This window comes from Pteropus vampyrus, unplaced genomic scaffold (assembly GCF_000151845.1).
Source record: "Pteropus vampyrus isolate Shadow unplaced genomic scaffold, Pvam_2.0 Scaffold141, whole genome shotgun sequence".
NCBI lineage: Eukaryota > Metazoa > Chordata > Mammalia > Chiroptera > Pteropodidae > Pteropus > Pteropus vampyrus.
In genome coordinates, this window is record NW_011888922.1 from 2,588,041 (window position 1) to 2,595,458 (window position 7,418).

Consider the following 7,418-nt stretch of genomic DNA (forward strand, 5'->3'; position numbering starts at 1 on the left):
CTGTTGGCAGTTGGGAGGAAGGACTACCAGACACTACCTAGTCTTATTCCTGGGTGGGGGTAATTGAGACTAAAGTCAATAGGAAATATTCCAGTTATGCTAGGCTAAATAGCTAATGATACCACTCCAGCTACCTAACCAATTAGCCTGGATTCCTTAGGGCAGATTTATTTTTATTTATTAGCGTTGTTACTGTTACTTTATGGTGGATTTAGACCACAGAATTGATCTTCATGATGTGACAGCCAAAGGCCTGTCTGTACTCTAATCAACACATCTTATTGTTTATGGATCATGATTAATGATAAGTAGAATAATCAGTATTCAGCAAATGAAAAAAGGCAGTAAGGTTATCTAGTGTACCTGAAAATCAGAACTCAGTTACCTCTTCTCGTCTGACTCTGAGCTCCCTCAGCCTCTGGTTTAGGGAAGGGTTATTCATAACTTTCCCCATTCTGGTGATTTTCAGAGTCTGGTTTCTGTACCAGCAACATTAACATCAACTGAGAACTCTTCAAAAATTCAAGTTCTCAGGTCTCTCCATGGACCTTCAATCTGCAGATAAGTCCTCTCGGTGACTCTGATACAGCTCAAGTTTGAGAACCATTGTCTGAGTCACTGTATTAGTCATTCTCCAGAGCTCACTATAGATTGAAATGGTATGTATTACTGATGGAATTGGGTATGATGCATAGAGGCCACATAGAGACAGTGGTTGAGAAGTAAGAATTAACTTGTTCAAGATTCTCTGCAGGCTGGCCTCCTAAAAGATAAGTTGGCTTTTGAGCTCCATGGAAACTAGCTACAGGCAAGTGCTCAAAGAAATCAATTTTACTAGAATGCTGATCAGGCCACTCATCTGCCATATCAAGTCATAGTCTTTTGCCCCTGGTCTTGTCAAGAGAGAGTCTTTCACTCCTAACTGATGTACGATGGATGAAGTGGTAGAACAAGGCTAGAAGCCACAGTTCTGTCATGTCATGCAGCTATTGGATCATAGCCCTTTCCAGGCCAGCCACTGTATGGTTTTCAGACTTACTGGTGAAGAAACGGTCTTCCTTATTGGCAGTGAGCAGGGAGGAAATTGATTAGGAGACACTGTTCAGTTACATTCATACAACGACCAGGGTACCTCTTATTCCTGTGTGCTGACTCCAACTGGAATGAGCAATAGGGAATGTCCAAACCCGCTACTGCCCTTATATTCATTGGTTTCCTCCAATAAATGCTATTCTAAAGCCCTGGTATGTGTACTGTCTGGTCATTTTTCCTTTCTTTGCTCCCTGTTATTCAATTATATGAATATGCTGATATTACATATTCTGTTGATTTGCTACTTGGGGTTATTTGCTATTTGGGGTTCTGAAAAGCAATGCTGCTATTATTGGACCATATGGTCCAATAATTCCACACTTAGGATATCTCCTAGCTAAATCTGTGCCTTAGGCACTATGATAAATATACAATGTTATATTTATATATGCCCTTAGGCATAGGGCATATATATCTTCAACTTTTTAAAATAATGCCTAAGAGTTTTCCAAAGGTGCTGTGCCAATTTACATCTCCGACTAGTGTGAGAGTTCATATACATTGCTCAACCTTGCTCACGTTGCTCAGTCAATCCTTGCTAACATTTGATATTGTCAGGACTATTTCATTATAACCAATTTGGTGGGTATATTGTGGTATTTCATTGTTTTTACTCTCTTGTGACTTGTCTTTTCAAATCTTATTCTTTTTCTACTTTGTCATCTTTAAAATATTTTTCTCTTTGAAATTCTTTGTATATTCTAGATAAATATTTTCTCACTTTTGTGTTGTTAAATCTTTTGTTGCTTGTCTTTTTAAAATTAAACTATTTTACTTTATTATAATTGTAGATTCACATGCAACATAAATAATACGAAGATATCTCGTCTACTCTTTACCCGTTTTCCTCCAATGGTTACTTCTTGGAAAACTACAGGACAATATCAAACCAAAGTGTTGTCATTGCTACAGTGAAGATGCAAAATATTTCTATCACAGAGGATCTTTCATGTTGCTCTTTTATAGACTATATGCTATTACAAGAGACCTCTGAGCAGCACTGTCCAATGCCCTACTTCCCTCCCGCCCTCAACCTCTCTGTATTATAAATTCATTCCTTCTGCTGGCTTTGGGATTATTTTGCTCTTCTCTTTCTAGATTCTTGATATGGGAACTTAGATATAGTAAGACTTCCTACTTTATAATTTATGCATTTAGTGCTATAAATTTCCCCCTCAGCACAACTTTAGGGGTGTCCCACAAATTATATATATTGTATTTTCACTTTCATTCAGTTTAGTGTATTTTTAAAATTTACCTTGAGACTTGTTCTTTGACCCATAGATTATTTAAGAGTATGTTATTTAGTTTCCAAATAGTAGATTTTCATGTTATCTTTCTGTTATGATTTCTAGTTTGATTCCAGTGTATCATAGAACACACTCTTTATGATTTAAATCCTTTAAAATTTGTTAAAGTTTGTTTTAAGGCCCAAAATATGGTCTATCTTGGTATATGTTCCATAAGCACTTGAAATATGCCAATGATGTTGGGTAGAATGTTCTAAAGTATTGATTAGATCCTGTTGTTTGATGCTGTTGTTGAATTCTTCTAAATATTTGCCGATTTTCAATCTAATTGTTCTATCGATTGAAAGATGGATGCTGAAGACTTGAACTTTTATTTTGGATTTGCCTATTTCTCCTTTCAATTTTATCACTTTTTTATTCACATATTTTGCAATTCTCTTTTCTGCTGCACACATATTTAGGATTGCTCTCTTATTGGTGGGTTGACACTTTTATCATTATATAATGTCCTTCTCTCTAGTAATTATCTTTCATCTGAAATCTAATTCACCTGATGTCATGTAGCCTCTTCTGCTTTCCTTTGATTAATGTTTACATGATATAGCTTTTTCCATCCATTTACTAACATCCTGCCTATATTATTATATTTGAGATGTGAGTCTCTTGTAATAGCATATAGTTGGCTAAGGAGTCCTATTCTGTACCTTATATCAGGGAGGTTATGCAAAAATCAGATCATGTGTCCTGAATTTTATTTATATTTATATTTCACCCTTTTCCACAAATGATTTAAGAAAACCTGAAACGATAACATTTTCAACAAAACAATAATAAACACAGATAGAAAGTCAAGATGAAGGAAAAGATGATCACTGATATGTTGATCACAGAGGCTAAATTATTGTAATATTTAAGCTTAAAATTTGAAATTGAACTTCCTGGAAGTCAAAGTAACAAGGTAATTTGTATGATTTGCAATTTCAGAAAGAGGGAGGACATCCCAGTTACTTGTGAGTCTAAAGCAGCACTGTCCAATGCCCTTTCTGCAATAATGAATTCTATACCTGCATTGGCCAGTAGGGTAGCCACTAGCCACATATGGCTTTAAGAACTTGAAATATGGTTAGTGACTGAAGAACTGACCTTTATATTTTATTTGTTAGGAATCTAAATTTAAATAGCCACATGTGTCTAGGAGCTACCTTATTGGACAGCAGAGGTCTATAGCAGCAGTCCCCAAACTTTTTGGCACCAGGGACCAGTGTTCCTATGAGAATTTAATGCCTGATGATCTCATATGGAACTGAGGTTGTGATCCTAGTGCTAGGAAACAGCTGTAAATACAGATGAATCTTCGTTTGCTCACCTGTCACTCACCTTCTGCTTTGCAGTCTGGTTCCTAACAGGCCATGGACCACTAGCGGTCCATGGCCTGGAGATTGGGGACCCCTGGTCTAGAAAGCACAAAGTAATATAGTGTAGTTGCAGCTAAATGGACTGTGTTTAATTTTGGCTCTGTCACAGGTATGTGACCTTGGAGAAAGCACTTAACCTTTCTGAACCTGTTTCAAGATTTGTAAAATGAGTACAATGATAGTATCTACCTCTAAATTCTGAAGAAATAATATATGCAAAGCATTTAACACATACCTGAACATAGCAAATATAGTCCTATTTTATAATGCTTGAAATTACCTGGTTTGTCATGAGACTTCATGCCTACTCTGACTCTCTTACTGGCACTAAAATAAAAGTTTTATAGAAGAATCAATAACTAGGGGGTGAAGTTGTACTTAAGCATTTTAGCCAATAACTGGTTTCTAGCCAAAGAAGCAAAGGTCAATTAAATATTGATAAAAACTTGTATCTATTTGAGACTGCTTAAGGCCACCCTGTTAAAAAACCTGGGCCTCTTTTCTTACCAAGTTGCTGTGGGATTAAGTCCTAATGTTATTATTTAGTATCTCTTTCAGACTTGTAATTCGATATTTCTTCAGTATGAATAAATTAAGAGCAAAAATATTAATTTCAATGACCTTTCACTTAAAAGGAGATTCATTACTTTTAATAAAAAGGACACTTGTTAAAACAAGAATCTCAAATACATCTCAAAAACAGAGATAATGTCTATGCTTTGGGCTTGTTACACTGTTGCACAGTTGACTAGAGTGGCATTAAGCCCCAGCATACTGCCAAGGAAGAGAAATCAGAGGCTGGCAGTCGACAGCTGTGATGATGTGTATTCATAAGTCTCAATTTCATCATTTTGAAGCGTGTGTGTGTGTGTGTGTGTGTGTGTGTGTGTGTGTGTGTGTGTCAATTTCATCATTTTGAAGTTTTAGATAACTGGTACTTAAAACAACCCTTGACCATGTACTCATTCTTCAGTCCAAGCATTGAATGATAAAATTGCTCTTACAATAATTAGAAGGTTACCCAAAGGTTGGGATAGCTTTCATCTAGATGAAAAAGCAGATCTATAATCAATCTGACAAGTCCAGTGACCACAAATAATCTCACTGGGTGATTTGATCATAAATTCCTAACTGGAAAGGTCATGGTAGGTAGTCAAGGCATATAACTTCTTTAGTAAATGTTTATCTTTACCTTATTTCTGTGCATCTAGGTTAACATACCTTTGAAATGCCTCTTTTTCAGACCCTTGGAAGCTTAACCACCCTTAAGAGAACATATAATCTGGTTAACTGTCCTGTAAGTCTCTGCCTTGCTTTCTTCCACCTTCATGTTCCTCCTTCATTCCAACTGTATAAAGGAAACTGCGAAACCAGCATTCTCCAGAGCATTTGAGATCCTGCTTGCAAGCAATGTCATCAGTTTGGCTCAAGTAAATGCATAAAAATTCTCCACAGGTTTGGATGTTTCTTACATCAACAGCTGCCTAGACTTTAAGCTGCAGAGAAAGTTAGGATTTGACTGTGCTTTCCTATTATTACTAGCTTCTTATATTTTGTTGAGAAACCTCTCCCATATACAAAAGCCTAGGTGACCATATGCCATCCTAGATGTTTAAATAGCAAATGACTCTGTGTTTGTATGTGTGTATGTGAGCGTGTGAATACATATTTGCAAAATATTTGAAATAGGTTTCATAGATTATAGCCAACTGCACACTCTCTTCTGATATTTTTGCAGAATTCGCCATAAGGTGATAGTGTAACAATGATCACTAGAAAAAATTTTAGGTCAGCTTGCTCCTATGGAAACTATTGGGTTAAGAGCCAATCCTCTGGAGAAGGAAGGTGGAGTTTTGAAAAAATGACATGCAAACTTTCAGTTTGCAATTTTAAAATAGTCTTAAAATAATAATAATAACAATATTTTTCCCAATGCAATCTTATTTGAGTTCATCATGCTTTATGTCATGGATCATATAGGGCCCACCAGATTTTGAACAGTAGTCATTGCAAAAGAACAATTTAGGAGTGACGTTAGGAACATGGCAGAGTGAGAAACATCCCCAGATCTCTCCCCTTGAAACAACAATAAGCTGAACATCTAAAACTCAACAAAAAGCACCCAAACTGCACATCAGCACATCTGAGCATGGAATCTGCAGGTAAAAGCTACCACAGGTCAGAACCCCAGGTGTTGAGCGGTGGACTGGGAAAAACAAAGAAGCTGCCTCTCACAGCCGGAGCTCCTTATAGGAGGAGAGGGGGACGGAAGAAGGTGCAGTGAGTTCCCTGAACAGCCCTGCCTTGGAGAGCTTTGAGCTCCATGTGGCCAGTGGCAGGCCCAATCATCAGGGCAGAAAGCAGAGAAGTAGGGATGGCAGAGAAGCGGTATGGCAGAGAAACAATAGTTGATTTTTACAGGCTGTGGTTGCAAAATCGAGGCTGAGCTGCAGCCCCCATTCCCCAACACAGAGGGCCCGTCCTCCCATATTCTCCAAGACTGACCATCGTGGAGCCCCAGGGAAATCTGAGCAAATGCTACTGAAACTGTTGCTAACATTGTAAAGGACTGAAACTGAGGGTAGCAAGCGTGATTAAACATCTATTTTTTTTTAAAAAAAGTCATTATTAAGGCTTCATATGAAGCAGGGATCCAACAGGCTTAGACACCACCTACTGGAAACCAAAAGAAAAACACCATCTTTGCAACAGGCTAGAGAGAACTTTATGTAATAAATCTTTCTGGAAAAAAAAAAAATGTAGATTAACTTCCACTAATGTCCAGGTGGAGAAATAGTCCATTAAACACCATGAACAACCAAGGTGAGAAAGCATCTCAGAAAGAAAGAGAAAAATCTCAAGAAAATGAGCTTACAGACATAGAAATATGTGACTTAAATGACAGGGAATTCGGAACGGTACTACTGAAAAAACTCAATGAGATCCGAAACAAATGTCAAAAATTTTCAGGAATCGAAAAAACAACTAGATGAGCAGAATGAGTTCTTTAGCAAGGAGATTGAAATCCTCAAAAAAACAAAACAAAACAAAAAAAACGAATAGAACTTCTGGAGATAAAGAACATACTACAAGAGATGAAAAATGAAATAGCAAGTTTGGGAAATAGAGTCGACCAAATGGAAGAAAGGATCAGTGATATTGAAGACAGAAATCTAGAAATAAATCAGAATGAAGAAGAGAGAAACCGAAGAATGAAAAATAATGAAAGAGAAATACAAGAACTAGCTGATATCATCAGGAGAGGAAACATAAGAATAATGGACATTACCAAAGGTGAGGAATTACCAAAGGAGCAGGGAGTAGAAAGCATTTTCAGACAAATAGTGGACGAGAATTTCCCAAATCTAAGGAATGAGCTAGAGCTTGGAATTCAAGAAGTCAATAGAACACAGAGAAAGGCCTTCTCCAAGACATACTGTATTAAAATTATAAAAAATCAACGACAAAGACAGAATTCTCAGGGTAACCAGGGAAAAGAAGACAGTAACCTATAAAGAAAAACCCATTAGATTATTGTCAGACTTCTCAGCACAAACCCTACAAGCTAGAAAGGAATGGAATCAAATATTCAAACTATTAAATGAAAGGCGCTACCAGCCAAGAATAATGTATTCAGCTAAGCTCTCCTTTGAATGTGAAG